The sequence below is a fragment of the Gambusia affinis genome, linkage group LG10 (genome assembly GCF_019740435.1).
Source record: "Gambusia affinis linkage group LG10, SWU_Gaff_1.0, whole genome shotgun sequence".
NCBI classification, from domain to species: domain Eukaryota; kingdom Metazoa; phylum Chordata; class Actinopteri; order Cyprinodontiformes; family Poeciliidae; genus Gambusia; species Gambusia affinis.
Window position 1 is genome coordinate 1476166 of NC_057877.1, and position 17238 is coordinate 1493403.

Below are 17238 nucleotides of genomic sequence, written 5' to 3' on the forward strand. Positions count from 1 at the left end.
CCTCAGGAGAGGAAAAAAAATAAAATTGATCGGTTCAACAGTATTTAGGTATTAAAAAAATACTACTAATAATTAAAATTAAACGTGAGGGACAGGCTAATAATTTTGGCCTCAACTGTTTGTGACAAAAAAGCTAAATTAAATTGTAAAGATGCAAACACAACCAAATGAACATTTACAGACCAAATCTCCTTAATTTCAGACAGACTCAAACTGTTTTACCTTTTTGTTTTTTCTCTGCCGCATTTAAACTGGATCTACCTGCAGATGTGGCCTTGAACAAGAGCAACACCTTAACACTCCACTAAAAGGCTTGTCAAAACGTCCCATCTGGACCATTTTAAGAACAACCGACACTGCACTTGGAGGTCAAAACTGTGCTCTCATGCATACCCTTAACAATCTTGTCGTGAAAAAGGAGATTTTTTTTTAGGCATGACTGTTTTATGACCTGCAGTGGCAGTCACAGTCTCTCTTCCAGTGTTTGTGCAAGGACAGACATGCTCCTCAGGGTGTGGGTCTTTGACAGCGATGCAGCATGAGCTCAGTATGCCCTTTACACAACAACTCATACTTTAAGAGCTCCCGGGCTGATTACAAAAACCTCAGCAGTAAACTAACACTCAGAGGGAATTAAAAAGAGGTGGGCAGATCTCTCTAATGAAATATCTTTAGGGAGTCAGAAAGCAAAATGTCAGGTTTTTTTTTTTTTTTTGATTTGTTCTTTTTATTTTCAAGCCAGGCCAGGTGATGGATTGTCTATCTGTCCGGGGTCTACCCTGCCTCTCACTAACTGGCCATCAGGCACATCTAATCCACATATCACAATTTGTTCTTGGACTACAGAGCTGCAGGTTTCTGACAAGCTCAGTACCATAAGATAACTTTCAATTGTTAAATGAAAAGTTTTTCATTCTGCAGCTTAAGCCACAAATGCATTTTCCTACAAATGTGCCAGAGTTTAAAGGAGGATAAATAAGCTTTTTGACAGAGTAAGATTTATTGTATTGCAAAGCAACATTGTTACAACAACAGCAAAAATCTACCAAACAAATTATTTTTTTCTGTGGCAAGTTTGCTTCTGAAATAGTGGCATCAATTTTTAAGCACAGGGTGACAATAAGTTTGATGGCGAATGAATTCACCTTGGCCAAATGAGTTCCAACTTCATCATTAAGGTAGAGTTGTAGTACTTGAGATTGGTCTTGGTCTCGAGGTCTCTAGTGAAAGTAGGTCTCAGCCTTCTCTTAGACATGACCGTATTTGAACTTGGTCTTGTCTCAGTCTCGGACACTTATGGATTCTGTATTCTAGACCAGTCGAGACCTCAACCATGGAAATGTCATTAAATTGCCAAAACACTTTTAAAATGATCATCCTAAAATAATTATCTTTGCTTTCGTTGGATTTAAAACAAATTGATTCAAATCCACGCACAAACATTAATTGCTATCTATCTATTTTTGCTACTTCTGTCACTCATACACTAAGAATGCATTCATACCAGGCCAAAATTAGAGTCTTTAATGAGACTCTAATTCATTTGTCTGGAAAGTCCAATTTGTTTGCAAAGTGTGAATCCAAAATGGACTAAATAAGCAAACTCTGATCTGTCTAAAACCTCAGTCTCGGTCCGACTGAAGTGAACTCTGAAAAGGTTGGAAGGCAGTAAAAACGCAACTGGACTGGAGACCGTAACCAGGAAGCTACCTGCAGTGCAGGGGATTCTTGTCAATTTTAAAACTCTCTGTTCTGCGGGCTAGCAAAGATGTTGTGTGCAAGGAAAAGCAGAATAAAGTTGTTTTGCACCTGTATATCAGCTTATTTTTCCTTTGCTGTGGCGCTCTGCAGATTGTGTATTTTTTAAACCTTAAATAAATCACAAAAACTGAATTGCCTCGTTTGTCATCAAATAGGATATTTCATTTGTCTCATATGTATAAGGTATATGAGTCATGGTTTGTTACATTTTGAGAAACTAATTTTGACAGCAGCAATTATGCAATAAATTATTCACCAATGTACAGGAGCATTAGTCCTCACTTGCATCTTGACAGAAACAAAGCTGTTTATAGATTTATATGAAGGAAGAATACATATTTTACATACCAAGATATCAGCAATTTCCTCAGCTTTAACTTAAGCCACATTTATAGAAATTGTGTAATAAAGAAATAAAGGCACTGCGATCATTTTTGTGACAGATTGTTGCTCATCCCGCATTGGAACCCTTTGATTTTGTGGACAGACTCACTGCATAGTAATGGCGCCTGAAAGAGTGTTGCTGGTGTTAGCAGGTAGTAGGCGATGTCCAAACCAGTAATGTATATGAATGAAGAAATCCTACAAGCACTAAAATCTGACACCGCTCCGTTTTTGTTTTCTTTTTGTGAAAAAGGAAGTTGCACTGGCCTTCAGAGGTTTTGTGTCAATTCCTTCAGTAGTTCTTGGTGTAGCGCCCCCACAAACGATGGGGGAACAGGTTTTTCAGTTAGTTTGGGTTGTTTAACACAGTGGAGTGTTAAAGAGAAGTACAGTTCTGAAAATGTAACAAATGTTGTCATTTTGATCCCCAATCAAACTGAGTCTACTGGACTATCAGGTGTGAAAACACACTAAGAAATAATACAATTCAGCTACATAAATCATAAAGAATTTATAAAACAACATGCTGTAAATTCTGCAACAATTTACTTTCAGAGATGGTAACGACTGCATCAAACTTTTATTGACACTTCGAAAGGAAGCATGAAGAAGATTAGCTATATGTAAGTGAGGTTCACAAAGATGGCTATGGAGGGTTAGGGGTCTGGTCTTGGCTTTGTCTCGCCCTCCCTCGGTTTTCGTCTCAACCCTTAAAGGTCCTGGTCTTGTCTCAGTCATGCATTCTGGTCTTGGTCTTCATTATAATTCAGCAGTCACTCCATGCATTACAAGCAAAAACACTAACAAATCAGTCATGAAAACAAAATCATTTTGGACTTTCTACAAACCTTCTGATACTGTGCTTCCTTGTCATATTTACCATAGTACAAGTGTTTGACACCAAACCAAACAATTGGGAAGCATATACAAGCGTTAGACAACTGAAAAATGAAAGGTCACTTAAGGATAGAAACACAGTTAAATAAAAGAGACAACCTCTTCCCCCTCTCCTCTTTTGAATATAAACTCCCCAGTGATGCTGTGAATGAAATTCAGATTAGTCTCTACGCCTGACCTGGTAACTCCAAAAGACACAAGAACATATTGTAGCTGTAAGATATCAGGAGGGGAATACAGCAGATTGCAGATGTACAAAAAAGGAAAAAGTGTACGAATATGAAAGGGAGAACAATTTTTGCTACAGTGGAAATGAGGAAAGGGGATAAGACTCATGCCTGAAGTAAGAGAAATGGAGTCATGGAGAAGAATAGAGGGATGGGAAAGTAGCATATGAGGGGGGAGGTAAAGCAGACAGGAAAAGACATGAGGTAAATGGAAAGCTAGGAGTGTGGATGGAATTAAACACAGTTCAGGGTGACAGATGCCAGAAGGTAGCCATCCCCTCTGTTGACTCTGTTCTCTCCAGGGAGGAAATGTACTGTGTAGTATGTCACACATGCACAGAGGATTCGTGCATTACCATGTCTCTGTTGTACACATGATTTGATATAACCCAGAGCTACATTCCATCAACCTACAGAAAGTCTGAAGCATGGATTTCCATATGTTGTGAACATATTGCGCTCACTTATGCACTCACCAAACTGGTGAGTGAAAGAAAGAAGTGCCAACAATGAATAAAACAAATAAATTGGAACAAATTTCAGAAATGAAAAGATTTGTTAGATTATGTGTCATTACTCAGAGAATTTTAGGGTGTTTTCACACCTCAGTCTAGGAGACTCAGTTCGATTGGGAACCAAAATTTCAACATTTTTAGTTGGCGCCCTTCGCTTTCACACATGTTTCCCTCCTCAGCTGTGGTGGCGCTGCACCTAGAACCACTGAAGGAAACGACATGAAATCTCTGAAGACACCGAGTTCAACTTCCTTCTTCAGAAAATATAATGAAAGTGGAGAAGCATTAGAATTTAGTGGTTGTAGGATTTGTCTGTTTTCTTTAGCAAAAGACCACAAGCCATAAAGAGGTAGGCTATTTTTGTTGTATTTACCCATAATGCTATGCACTGTTGTCCACTTCCTGCTTCTGGAGAGGTCTCCTATCAGCTTGGCATTCACATAAGCATTTGAACAGAGCCAGAGTTCACTTGGACCAAACATACCTACTGCAAGTTTGTAGGCAGACCAGAGTTTGATTACCAATTTACACCTCCACAAACAAACCAGATTTTATAGACAAACAAATAAGAGTTTGTTTAGAGCGGATGGAACAGGGTGGGCTAGCATTATAGCAAATGCAAAAGTTAAGAAGATTTTTGGCAATATAGTACATGCATATACAAAAGTGCCTTTGGCGTCATGGACACTTTGTGTTTTTCACTTTATAAAATTTTCGCCATCAGTCCTGAGAGCCCTCTGACCTAATGTTGTTAGTTATTTGCTAATGTTGTGATGTGATATGATTGGATAGGATCTGTGCTCTGGCTGTTGTTTAAACGAATTGACATTCCCTCCACAGACTGAAAGCCTGACTTTCTGCCAAGAGTCTGTGCTCAGTGTTGCTACTGTCAAAAATAGACCTGTCATGAACAGAGTGAAGAGCTGCTACTGGGAGGCATCTGGAGTGCTTCTGACACTGTGCGGAACATTTAATGGTATCACAGGTATCGTCTCGAATGGCAAAGATCAGCTCAGAGGTTGTGTCACAGTCAGACTAAGAGTTATGCTGTCTGACTCAGAAATTCAACAATCCTCACAAGATCATATTTAGCAACTTTCACAGAGCTTTCTTCTGCTCAGAACGAGTTTCTGTGCCCAATGCAGGCTCCTCCAGATTTATCACAGTAGTCCCTTATACTCACACATTTACTGTACACAACGTTGGCATTACGTATGGCAACAAACGTGTGACAATATCAACATTACAGTGTCTCATGCAGGAGTTATCTAAACTAATTGCTCTGACAAGATGTCAAACGTCGAACAATTAGATGTGTTAAATGGGCCAGTAATGACTGCTGAACAAGTCGGCCATATGGATGGGGCCCACTGAGATCTAACTGTTGGCAAGAAGCCCAACAGTGTTGTATCAAAGAGAGACGAGATAGATGAGAGAGCAGGTGAATGAGGGTGGTGGGGAACTGCAGGGAGAGGCTGATTTTATCCAGCTGGGCTGGCACAAAGAAGAGTGTTGTGAATGGAGATGTTTGGTGTGGCACTTATGTCAATCCATCCATCGCTACAAAAAAATGTCCTTATCCAAAACATACCCGGAGTGTTGCTTGGATTCTTTCATGCATGCTAGTGGAATCCTTGAATCTCCCATGGCAATCATTCTGAGGTGTGTGAACGCTTGCTCTCATATAGCACTACCTATTTATGCAAAGCCCCACCTTGGAGATTCAGTCTCAAGCCAAGCTTCCGCCCCACAGAACATCCCTCCCCTTCCCACTCAGCTCCTCCAGACTAGCAGCAGCAGCTGAAGGCAAAGTGTCTGAAAGAGGAGGTGCTTAAAAAGAAGGAAGCCAGTTCCAATGCATCAAAGCCTACGTTCACGCAGGTCTTGATGTTCAATTCAGATTTTTTTGCCAAAATATGACTGATTAAAATAAAATCAGACCACTGTGTGATTTATTACGACCCAACGTGAGCTGCATGCGCAGAAGAATATTGACTTCCACTATTACTTCTGCTATTTACAGTAATAATGAATGCCTCTGTCTACAAAACTATTTTAAGTAATACAACAATGGGAGCCAACAGTATTGTCGGCAGACTCCCACTAAGTAGTTAAGTAAAGCTGCTCTTTACTTAAACATTAAAATTCCTTTGACATCATACATTAGTTCTAAGCTCATGTTTGCCCCGTCACATTGCCTCATCATACATTCTGTTGTTAAATTCAGAGAATGATCAATGAAGGAAAGGTTAATAAAGCTGATGTTCTTAAACAGAACTGTGGCAGATTAACTCTGCCTGAGGGGTCACCTAGGCAGCGCTTTGTTAGAAAGATGAGTCAAACGAGGAATCACATTACATTGATTGCATCCTGCACAATATCAGGACTTTTATCTTCATCCCACAATATTTATAACCTCATGAAATAAAATAATGATTAAAAAAACAACTGGGAGTTCCATTGAATATTTAGGTTTTTCAAAACTAAGGTTTACATTTGCTTTGAAAGAACCTCCACCCCCCTGCCCCCTCCCACACACACACGCCTATTCAAGAATAATTCTAATTCTAAAAAGTAGATCAAGCTAAAACTGATTGGATGTGTATCTGCAGTCCATCTGGAAAACTGTCAAGAGTAACTAATCATGCTACTGTGCTCAACTGTATGCAGCAAAACTGAAAGGTATTGCTTTGAAAATTTTCTCATTCTCTTATGTACAAAATGAATTGCGTCTCTACCAGCTTTCTGACATTGAATACAATGTTTTGTAGAACTATTGTCTACATCTAAATCTTCAGCCAAAGTTTCAGCCATTTCAAAGCCTGAATAGTTTAATTCAATAAAACACGCAGATGGCATCATGCTGTGGAGTTGCTTTTGTTAGCAGAGACTAGAAAGCTGTGAGTATGCCTGAGAGAGCTTCATAAATGTTGTAAAGTAATAAAATACACATGGCAATGTCCAAACTACTGAATGTCCAAATTACTAAATATTCCAGTGAGTACTGTTTAAACTATTATCAGAAGTGGAAAAGAGTAAAGATTTAGTTAGTAAGCTAACTATTTAGCAAGTTATGTGTTAGTTATACTAACACATAGCTAAATATTTGTTAGCATATTGGGCTATCAAAATAAAAGCTGGGTTTTGAGGATTTCTGTATAAAATCCAGCTGGTGAGACTGAATCCTTCATTGCTGGCAGTCAATGAAGCTGTAGATCCTTTGGTAATCATAAATGTACTATTTTAACACTGACAAACATACCAGGAACTCCGACATCCTGGAACATGAAGGGCATGTCACAAAATAGTTGTTACAAATTAGCAGTATAGCAAAGCTGTTATCAGTTTAGCTAACTGATATAAAATCAGAAGATTTTAAATTTCTCTAAGCCTTTCATTAGCCATATAAAGTTGACACACAAATATTTACTTAACATACATTCCATTACAGTTTCTTTTCAATTTTCTAGGGCGAGCAGAGAAGGTCCTGCTGGCCCTGACATCCCACAGCTGAATATTACTAGTTTTAGGTATTTAAATGTAGATATAAAAGAGTTTCTTTCCATAACTAGAAAGGCTACAAGGACTTCTCCCATGCCACATCAGTCCCTATCATTGAATCCGTCATCAGTCCACAGCTGTCCGTCTCCATCTCCATTCCATCCCATGTTCCATGTCTCCAAAGTAAACCAGTCCTTACCAGCTCATTTTGCCCTCCAGCCAAACCTCCTCCACCCACCTGGGACCACCAGGATCACCCGTCTACGCGGTCTGAAAGACTGTAGAATCCCGTCAATGAGGTTGTGACTGACAATACTTTGACTGGGAGAGCTGCAGTCCTGAGGTCTGTTTGTAGATCAGCCCTTCCCTTTATCGCTGACCTCTCGCTCTTCTCAGATTATCACTCCACTTATCCTAACACGCCTACCCAAAACAATGCTGCAGCTTGCTTTACTGGACCAGTCATTGCTGTTCAAATGTTGTATTGTGTAAGAAAGATTATATAAAACATGTAAACATCAATCCGACTTCATGAAGCAATAAAGTACAGATGTTACTTGAATGGATGAGTCTTTTGATCACTATGTGGAGCTGATCTTTTGAAGCACGTTTTTAAACAGTAGCTAATATTAACAGACATTTTGTAGAATTATGTTCCTGTTCCTGAGCTTGATGTGTGTCAGCTGTTCATGCTGAAAGCAGCCCAGTTTGTTTTTCATCCAACATTCTGATGCTAGAGTGACTTTGGATGTCATTTTAGAGGACATCACAATCCTTTGGCCTTATTTTGTCTTCTCTCTTTCCAGCCTCCACGTACACACGTTCACAATATCCGAAGATGCAGGGCCTCATGATGTGTCCCTCATATAGTCTCACCTCTCAGAGGACACAGACATTGTTAAACTCGGGCAGGAAATGAGTTCTGTGCCATAATGTATGACACACAGGCCTCTGTGATCGCCCTGCCCTTCAAAACTGATGGATACTAATATGTCACTGTATGAAAATGTGTCATGAAAACTGAAAAAAGGAAACGAACAAAACAGAAAGAAAGAGAGGAAATGGAGCAAAAATGGCCCACAGATCTATCAAGGTGCTAAAAAAGTCTGTGTTCTTTCACTGCTTCGGGTATACAGTGATACCTGCTATTCAGTGTAGAGGAGGTTGTTTCTCAAAGAATATCAGGTGTTTGTCCTGGACATGCAAGCAGAAACAAAATCACTGCTCCTTTCTCTCCTATCATTTTTCTTCTTCTCAATTTTTTAGACTCCCAGATTCCATCTAAGGGGAAATTTTTTTTTCCGTTATTTCTGCCTCAGAAGACACTTCAGGGGCCTAGGCGCTAGAACATTGTTCAGTGGAGCAAGGCTTTTCGTGCTGCAAATGAAAACCAAAATCCATTCTGGAGGCTGAATTATTAAAAAGCCACAAACCCATGGAATCTCAGTGTCAATAAGAGACAGCATGGAATGGAACAGTGTGGAGGGAAAAAGGGCCTGGGAGCAGGGAAATGAAGGTCAAAACCTTTGCAAAGGTGTAATAAATATGTATCAGGATTTTCATGACAATGGAAGGCGTTATAAATCAATCAAGTTTCAGTTACACAGATGTCAGGAAATGATGCATTACTTTCATGAGAGAATGAGAAACACCCAGTGCCAGGCTGAAGTTGAGGAGGTTCTGGCATTAATCAGGCAGACTCATGGGTGCCTACCTTCTGACATTTTGAATTCATATCCTACCAGCATGTATGCTAGGTCTGTCCCAGATGTTGGAACCATCTCACCTGACTCCTTTCCATGCAGAAATGCAGTAGGTCTACTTTGAGCACTCCTCAGAAGTGCAAACTAATCATCTCATCTCTACAGTCCAGCCAACCCACAGATGAGGTTCACTCCAATTCCTTAAGAGCACAGCCTGGTTCTGGAGACTTAGATCATGACCACAGGTGAGGTGAGGGCAGCAAAGCAGACAGACTGATAAAGTACTTTGGTTTTTAGTCTCAGCTATTTCCTCTCCCCAATTCACCACAGTAGGGATCAAGATATTTTCAGATGATACCCTCTGCCCCCCACCCATCCACCTACACCCACTCTGCTGATTTCAGGATACTTACAGATGCGTTACCATCTTTAAAGGGACAGATGATTATTTAATGAGCAACAGTGTGAATAAATTATTGTGTAAGATAAAAAAGTCTATAAAATATAACAGAACTAGTAATATTAGTTCATTAGTCTGTCTTCCAGCAGGTTTTCCCTATAGCCAATAAATCACTAACATTGCTCACATATTGCAGCTAAACAAATGCTTTGAGATGCCTTTGAGCTGTGAAGAGGTGATCATTTTTCAAGAGGAAACAGGTGTCCTTTAGATTTAATACTTCACAGCTTTAGTCTATGATTGTCTCTCATCTTTAAAAATCATTGCCATCAAATTTTTATGTAATCCAAGCACGCCCAATTTCTGTCCTTGCAGAGGTTTCAAACTGGTTACCATGATATTTACCTTGCAACAGCTACAGATACTGCAGGTCATACAAACGTTCCGCAAGTCTACACTTGAAACCAGAGGTTTGCATATATTGAATATAAAGAGATTCATCTTTTTTCCATCACTGTTTAAAGTTAAATCAGACCAAAAACTAACTTGCACATGGTGATATTAGAAACATGCCATCTTAAAGTGTTAAACTGTAGACGTTTTTGCTCTTAGGCAGAAGCACCACAGTTGCACCTGTGACTTATAAACAGGTTGGGACCGGTCCAGCGCTGGCAGTGATGTGACCCCTGTATTGGTCTGCTGTGTTGGGGATAGAGCTGGAAGGAGGAGCTCCTAATTTACCAATGGGTCAATCTACTTTCCTAACCTCATCTGTGGTCATGACATTTGGAAACAAGATCACAGATTCAGGCAGTCGAAATGAGTTTTCTCTACAGGGTGTCTGGCTTCCCCTCTAGAGGCAGGATGAGAAACTCAGCCATCTTGGAGGGACTCAGAAGTGCTTCTCCACGTCAAGAGGAGCTGGTTGAGGTGGCTCGGGTATCTGGTTAGCATGGACGCCTCCCTGGTGAGGCGTTCAGGGCTCGTCCCACCAGGGGCAGATCCAGAAGATCAGGACATGCACAGTCTGCTGGCCTGTGAATGCCTTGGGATGCCCCTGATGGAGCTGGAACTCTGGGCTGTACACTAAGTTTGCTGCCCCCCATGACTGGACCCCGGATTATGAGAGAGATAAAGGACAGATGGAGAGGCTTCAAATCACACATTAAATGAACATATTGCCTTTAAAAAGAATGTCATTCAACCACAGACTCCTTGTTGACAGGAGTCAAAGTTTTCTTTAATTAGTAAAGAGAATTAAGGCAAAACTTTCTTAAATTTGAGTTGTTTAGAGTTGTTTTTTTACATTAGTTGCTTCTCTTTCTTCTCGTTTTGTTGATTTTTGGATCTTGATCACAATGAACCAAAGGCTCTTTAAACAAGGTCACCTTGGACTGACCTTTGCCTGATTTTGTGAGGTAGAAAGGTACTTCAGATCTGAAATGAAATGTCTCATTTGTGCTGAAAGCTTTCATGTGAGCACTGCAGGGTTTCACTCACATCCCAATTGAGCCTTTTAGTGAGATTTGCATATGCTACATGTGTTCCAATTAGGATTAGCCGATTCTTCTCACCAAGGACTACTCTGACCTCAATCTGCATCCACCATGGGTAACTCATGACCCATTAAATGCTTCTTTATTTATTTCATTTTTTCAACCTTCTGTAGCACGAAATCCAGACATTGCATCCACATCACCATGTCAGGAAGATTTTATCAAAACTCTACTTATTATGCAGTTAAATTTGTTCCAGACAACCACCGCACCAAGTAATGTTACCCAAAAAATAGTCAGTTTGACTATTTTTTGGGTATCCAACTCACTTGATCTATTGAGCATATAAAAACAGTAAAATTTACTAAAGTATAACAATATAGGTGGCACATTAATTTCTTGCTTTACTACATTTCTGACATTTCATCAAAAAAGAAGTAAAACAACAGCACTCACTGAAATCACAAAAGCAATTGCTCCTACAGAAAAAAGGATGTGTTCCTGCCATATCACACCATAAATGCTGTGTTGCTTCAGAAATAGTCCAACCACAACAGGGACAGCACTAAAGAACACTTAAAGTTGCTGCTTTTCTCCACAGCACAGCAGGGATATAACAAAGCTGCACAAGTCAATAAAAGGCCCAAGAATAGCATGAGTAAATCTCAGAGAGGTAAACAGTCCCTTAATAGAATTTTTTATTTATTTATTTTTGGTTGATTTTGAGATATATTTAGAAACATAACACGTTAAACCTTTGTGTTCCAATATTTTCTTCATGAGTTTTATTAAACATTAAGTGCTTACAGTAAAAAGGGTGTGCAATTATTCCCACCACCCATGGACCATTATGTTAATCTAGAGATCATTAAACAAAAAAGTGTGAATAACAATTTTATATACACACTGTCAGATTTGCAGGTAATCATAAGGAGTGATATGATCATTGGTGAGGGGTCAGCTGCCGAGGAGGAATAATGAGCACAAGAAGTGAGACAAATACTGTTGATGAGAGAGTGTAGTGAAAAACTAACTTCAAGTCAGATTGAAATATGAACCGCTTCAATTCATAAAATACAATGGGTAATAAGCCTCATCTGAAAGTCTGAGTTGAGCTTCTAATGTTACTCCTTTAGGGATGTCTTAAAATTGAGATATTTATAGGAGAAAATGGTGATCCCCTCTCAAAATGCTTCTAACTGCCCGTTTAAATAGTTGCTTATTCCAAAAGTGCAACTCATCTTATTACCTTAAATCAAATCTTTTCACTTTTACATGCACAAGGATAGTATTTCATAAACTCCCTTTAAAGCTAATTTAAAGAGAGTTTATTTAAAGGGAATGTTCCTTAATATCCATTCATATGCAGGGTGGAAACTGTCTAAGCACTACTGCAGAAGCTAATATCAGTCTTTATCTCCATTCTTGGGGTCCAGCCAATCATATCCAAGGAAAATAAATAATGCTCCTGGATTGGCTGGTCAGGAGCAAGAGCAGACCAACACACCGTCAGACCTCCAATTTCACACTTGCTATGTTTTCCCTCTAGTTGTCATGTAAATTTTGATAAAATTTTTAAAATGTCAAATTAAAGAAAAAAAAAAAAGAATAAACAAATTTGGTGTGTTTCCATCAACTGGTTTGGAGTGAACCAAACAGCAAAGCATAATTTGGTTAGAGTTGATGTTGTGCATGGCTGTTGTAAACAGGAAGTAGAGGTTACAGACTAGCATGGAGGACATCTTAGAAAGAGAGGTGGTGAATGTGTTGACATTGGACAGGTTGTAGTTCTGTATCGTGAAACTAATACTGAAAATTTTACATGCTGCATGGAGATGTAAAGAAAGAAATGCAAATGCCGACAGTGGAAACAGATGATCACTCGTGACATAAATGTTCGTTACTTCAGAAGAACTTATTCAGCAAATGTGTTTCCATCTTTCCTTTGACACATTGACTTTTTCTAGAAAAATTAAAAAGCACCTCAGGTGAGTGTAAAAAAAATAAAAAATAAAAAATACAAAATTGAGGGACTTCTGAAATCTGCCATTTCCATATGTTGCACTTCAAAATATGCATATAAACTTTGGAAAGCTGGGTACTCTCAAAAAGTGGGTTACTCTCAAAATATTTCATTCTGATCTGCTGAGAAACTGGGTAAATTCTTTTACACACTACCAGAAAACGCCACTCTTTGTTCCACTAAAAAGAGCTTTAGGAAAAAAAACATAAGCTCTACCCTGATTATCCTCTCCCCTTCGACTTTAAATTGCTCTTGTCACCCAACCTGCCTCTCACCCCCACTGCACCATTCTCCTCGATATGGGAAAATTGTGGTGAAAAAGCTCCCTTTGTTGCTGTGCCGTCCCACTTGGTAACAAAGCGCTGGTTTGAATGGGCTGACAGCTCGTGAAAATTTCATCAGCATGAGAAATGCCTGTTTTCCCCTCAACTTTCTGTTTACTGCTATCAATAATTTGTGAACACCAAACAGCAGATGTCTTCGCCCGTAACGGAGGATCTGTGTGTGTCTGTGTGACGGATTTGGTTTACATGCGTGTGTTTGAGTATCGCTCCATGTGCGTGTGCAATTTGTGTTTGTGTGCTGAAAGAACAGCTGTTCTCTACTGCTTAAAGCAAACAAGAGGAGACTTTGAATGCCGGAACTGTTTGTGAATTCATCAAATAGAATGAAGACACAAGGCAGAAAGAGCACAAAGTAAGAAAACTTCCTTAGAATTCTCATGTTTATAATAGTATAATCATAACATTAGTAGATACAGCTAGGTTATCAATCATGAACATTTACTCGCTCTAAAGTACTTTGATGGAATCAAAAAGGTGAAGTACAACTTGTCATACCCCTGGTTGTTTGGCCTCTTTGTTTTTGGTGGCTTTCTTAGGTTGATTTATTTCTCATCATCCCAGTCTACTCCATAAGTTAGTTCATGTATTTGAGTTTTGGATTTGTTTGCTTTTGTATGATCTGGTTCATCCCTTTCACTAGTCTAGATTCTTATTTTAGGCGTTGGATTTATTTTGTGATCATTCCTGTTTAGGTTTCCCTCTAGTTACATTGTTGTTTCAGTCGGTCTGCCATTCACTCCCCAGCTGTTAGGTTATTACCTCACCAAGACTCACTGGCTCCCTTCCCAGCTGCATCCATATCTCTATGTAGTTCCTTCATCATCTCCACTTGCTCTTCTGTATACAGTGGGTTTTTTGTAAAATGCGCTAAAATGCTAAATGGAAAATTACCTTCACTATTTGTGCTTCAGCACATCAACAGAAGTGTGCCCATCACTTTGAATAACACACAAGTCTTGTTTACATCCCCCTACCCTATTTCAGTTTTGGTCATTTTGTACCCAAACGCTTCTGGAGGAAAGTCAAGGAGCAGCTTGCCACTCAACATGGCCTTTTACTATTTTCACACAATCCTTCAGTTCTTACAGTTATATTATTAACTCACAGACTTTTGTTACAAAATGTGGTTATTCAGACTGTCAACAACACTGAAAATTTTTGTTTTATAGGGACTAATAATGTCCTGCAATTCAGTCATTGGTGGCTTCGGAATACTTAACTTTTTTCTCGTAATAACATGCAAATAAAGTACAGATGTAAAATAAAACTTTTTACTTACAGAATTCCAAAAAATAAATAGAATAAGCAGCAACCATTATATAGAAGAGTTGCATTCAATTGACTTTTAGAAGGTGGTAAAATTTCATGTTTAGGTATAAACTTGTCCAAAAAACTAACACCAATCATAAACTCAACAGGTCCACAACACTGCCTGTGTCCAGCATTGGTCTTCTAGAAAGACAGCAGCTTAAAGCAATTCTTGATTCATCCTGCAGAAGAAGAGAGCTGAGACTTCCTGATCTATGACTCCCACACAGGTCCAGGTGCTGATTACACACCATGCGGCCAGCTGTGGGCAACACAGATGAGTTTACACTGAACTTGTCTCATGCTCGTGGCCAGCCATTTGCACCCGCACACTCTCACACACACGCACACTCATGCCCACAATTGGACCTGCTGAGGGTAAAATAAAGCTCATGCACTGACACACAATGGGAGCCCAGGGTATCAAAACATTTACTGCTGAGTCCATCAACAGGATAATACATCATATGTCAGAGGTCCTGAACTCAGCAGTGGGGCAAAGAGAAGACGAAAAAATACCAAGAATGAGCAAAGGGATAAAATAGAACTAAAAGGTAAAACCACAATGTGCTTTGTCAAAAATAAATTTAATGTCAAGACTACTGGGAACAAAGACTATCACCTTTGTCATATTGGTTTGAGGCATTTTAATATTACCTAATATTAGATGAAGAAAACCTAGGTATATACAAAATCATTTATTTATTTGATGATGGAAAAAAGTTATTTCAATCTTTTTTTTTTCCATTTAAATAACTTTTTTTTTACCAATAAAATAACCACATTTTATTGGCGCTCCATCACTGCTAACTCCCTGTTACAAAACATCTGACTCTAGCTGTTTGTCAAGCTAAGTAAAGGCAGTAAGGAAGTCCCTGGGGAGTTGTGCATTTGACATTATTTTAGAGAAACTGAAATTGTATGTGGCATTTCAGTGGAAGGCAGGAACTTTGATAGAGCTGAAGGGCAAGACAGGGTGAAGAACGAAAGAAAATACCAAAATAAAAAACAAGAATCTGGCTTTCCCGCCAGGCAAATTGTTGAGGGATTCATCCTTAACGAGATGAGAACCCCTCTTTAAGTGATGGCGCAGAAAGAAGCACCTTCAGGCTATTAATCGCTGTAAATAAACAGCAGCTCAGCTGAGTTTTGTGACAGCTTTTCTGCCATCCACTTCCTACAGCGGCAGGTGGTTCTTGTCTCCAGAATAATAAGAAACAAATTAATCTGTACCTGTGTACTATTTAACTAATTCAACAGCACTTATGAAAAACATTATCATTGTGAGAGGTCATTTTAGGAAGGTGTGCTCCATGATTTTAGAAACATACGTCTGCCTTTAGCAAACAGGCAGACACTGCTTATCTAAAGCAGTTAGTCTTTAGATAAGGCTACAGGCTAAAACTGCTAATGTAAAGGCCATCCCACATTCACATCAAGGTGAAAAGTTACAATTACTGTCGAGGGTTTTTTCTGTCAAGTTGTCAACATAACACACTAAATCTTAAGTGTATGTGTGACAATAACAGAAAAAGGGACACAGTGCTTGCCACTAATTTCTATCACTATGACAACCAGATAACAAAGCCAGAAAAATGTTTTCATTAAAAAAAGAAAAAAAATAGCTAAGGTGAGGGAAATAAGTCAGTCTTACTAATTTGATATTGACAACTCTAAAATGTAGATGTGCCACAGAATGCTGTGTTGTGGTACAGTACACAAAAAAAGAAAATAAAAGCAATCCACACAGATCAGGAGTTTAAATTAGCTAATCAACCACCACTGTGTCTACCACAGCAATCATTTATTACTAATCACGAAACAAACGTCAAGCTTGAAAACATTAAACTGCTAAGGACTGAACGTTTTGATCTCTGTTAAGGAAATGTTTGTGTGTTTTTTGGTGTAGGTGATACATTAGTGGCTTTATTGTCAATAAGTTGCTATGACAATAAGTGTGTGCTGCATAGCAAACAAGAAAAAAGGGAGGATACGAGTAGTTTTAAGGTGTTCTTTAATGGTTTTTCTGCATTATTGTCACCTTTGCTGGATGGTGCGCTGCACTAAATATACAAAGCTACATCTCCAGGTTTTATTCAGTTAACAGAATTGTTCTACCGCAGCAGCAGAATAATCCCTCCAGCGATGCGCACATGCACAAAATTTCCAGATGTAAACAATAAACTGCAACGTGTCTACAGGTAAGCCCACACCTTTCTGCAGAAAGTTTCCTCCTTGGACAACGTTGATGGAATTTGCATCCAGAAGCTTTTAGCTATTTGGCATCCTTTGTAGGTATGTAGTGAAGATTCATACAAATGTACACAATTCCTCAACACTCTTCAAAAGTATTCACGTTGCATACGGATACAAAAGCTGGATGGTGGAAGCAGAGTAGTTGAAGCAAAATAACATTGCAGACTGAGCGCGTTTCCCCATTAAATTCAGCAACTAACTCCAGGCCAATCACAGAACATGTCACAGAGCTGTGTGAGAAAGAGTTCAACTTGGGTCTGGTGTTGAAAAGGGGAGGAGGGCCCCTCTGTACAAACTAGAGGATGAAATTTTCTTCATGCGTCAGTGAGAGCTGATTTTCACACTTTAGATGAATGGATAAGCTCAGAACCTGTTTGTCTGTGCATGCGAGTGAATTATTGTCCTTGAGGAGGAACACTGGTT

General features: G+C 39.2%; 1 protein-coding gene across 7 annotated transcripts in view; it reads right to left on the bottom strand.

The window, feature by feature from the left end:
- Positions 1 to 17238, bottom strand: part of LOC122837974 (inactive N-acetylated-alpha-linked acidic dipeptidase-like protein 2) — a 321561-nt gene that overhangs the window by 291589 nt on the left and 12734 nt on the right. For 2 of the 7 annotated variants that reach the window (XM_044128208.1, XM_044128204.1), the window contains exon 1: positions 7485 to 7607. The exons of 2 other annotated variants lie outside the window; for them this stretch is intronic. The gene's annotated coding sequence lies outside the window, so the exon portion shown is untranslated. Of the gene's footprint in view, positions 1 to 7484; positions 7633 to 17238 lie in introns of those variants that run through there. 3 more of the 7 variants (XM_044128205.1, XM_044128207.1, XM_044128209.1) reach the window with 3 other exon arrangements.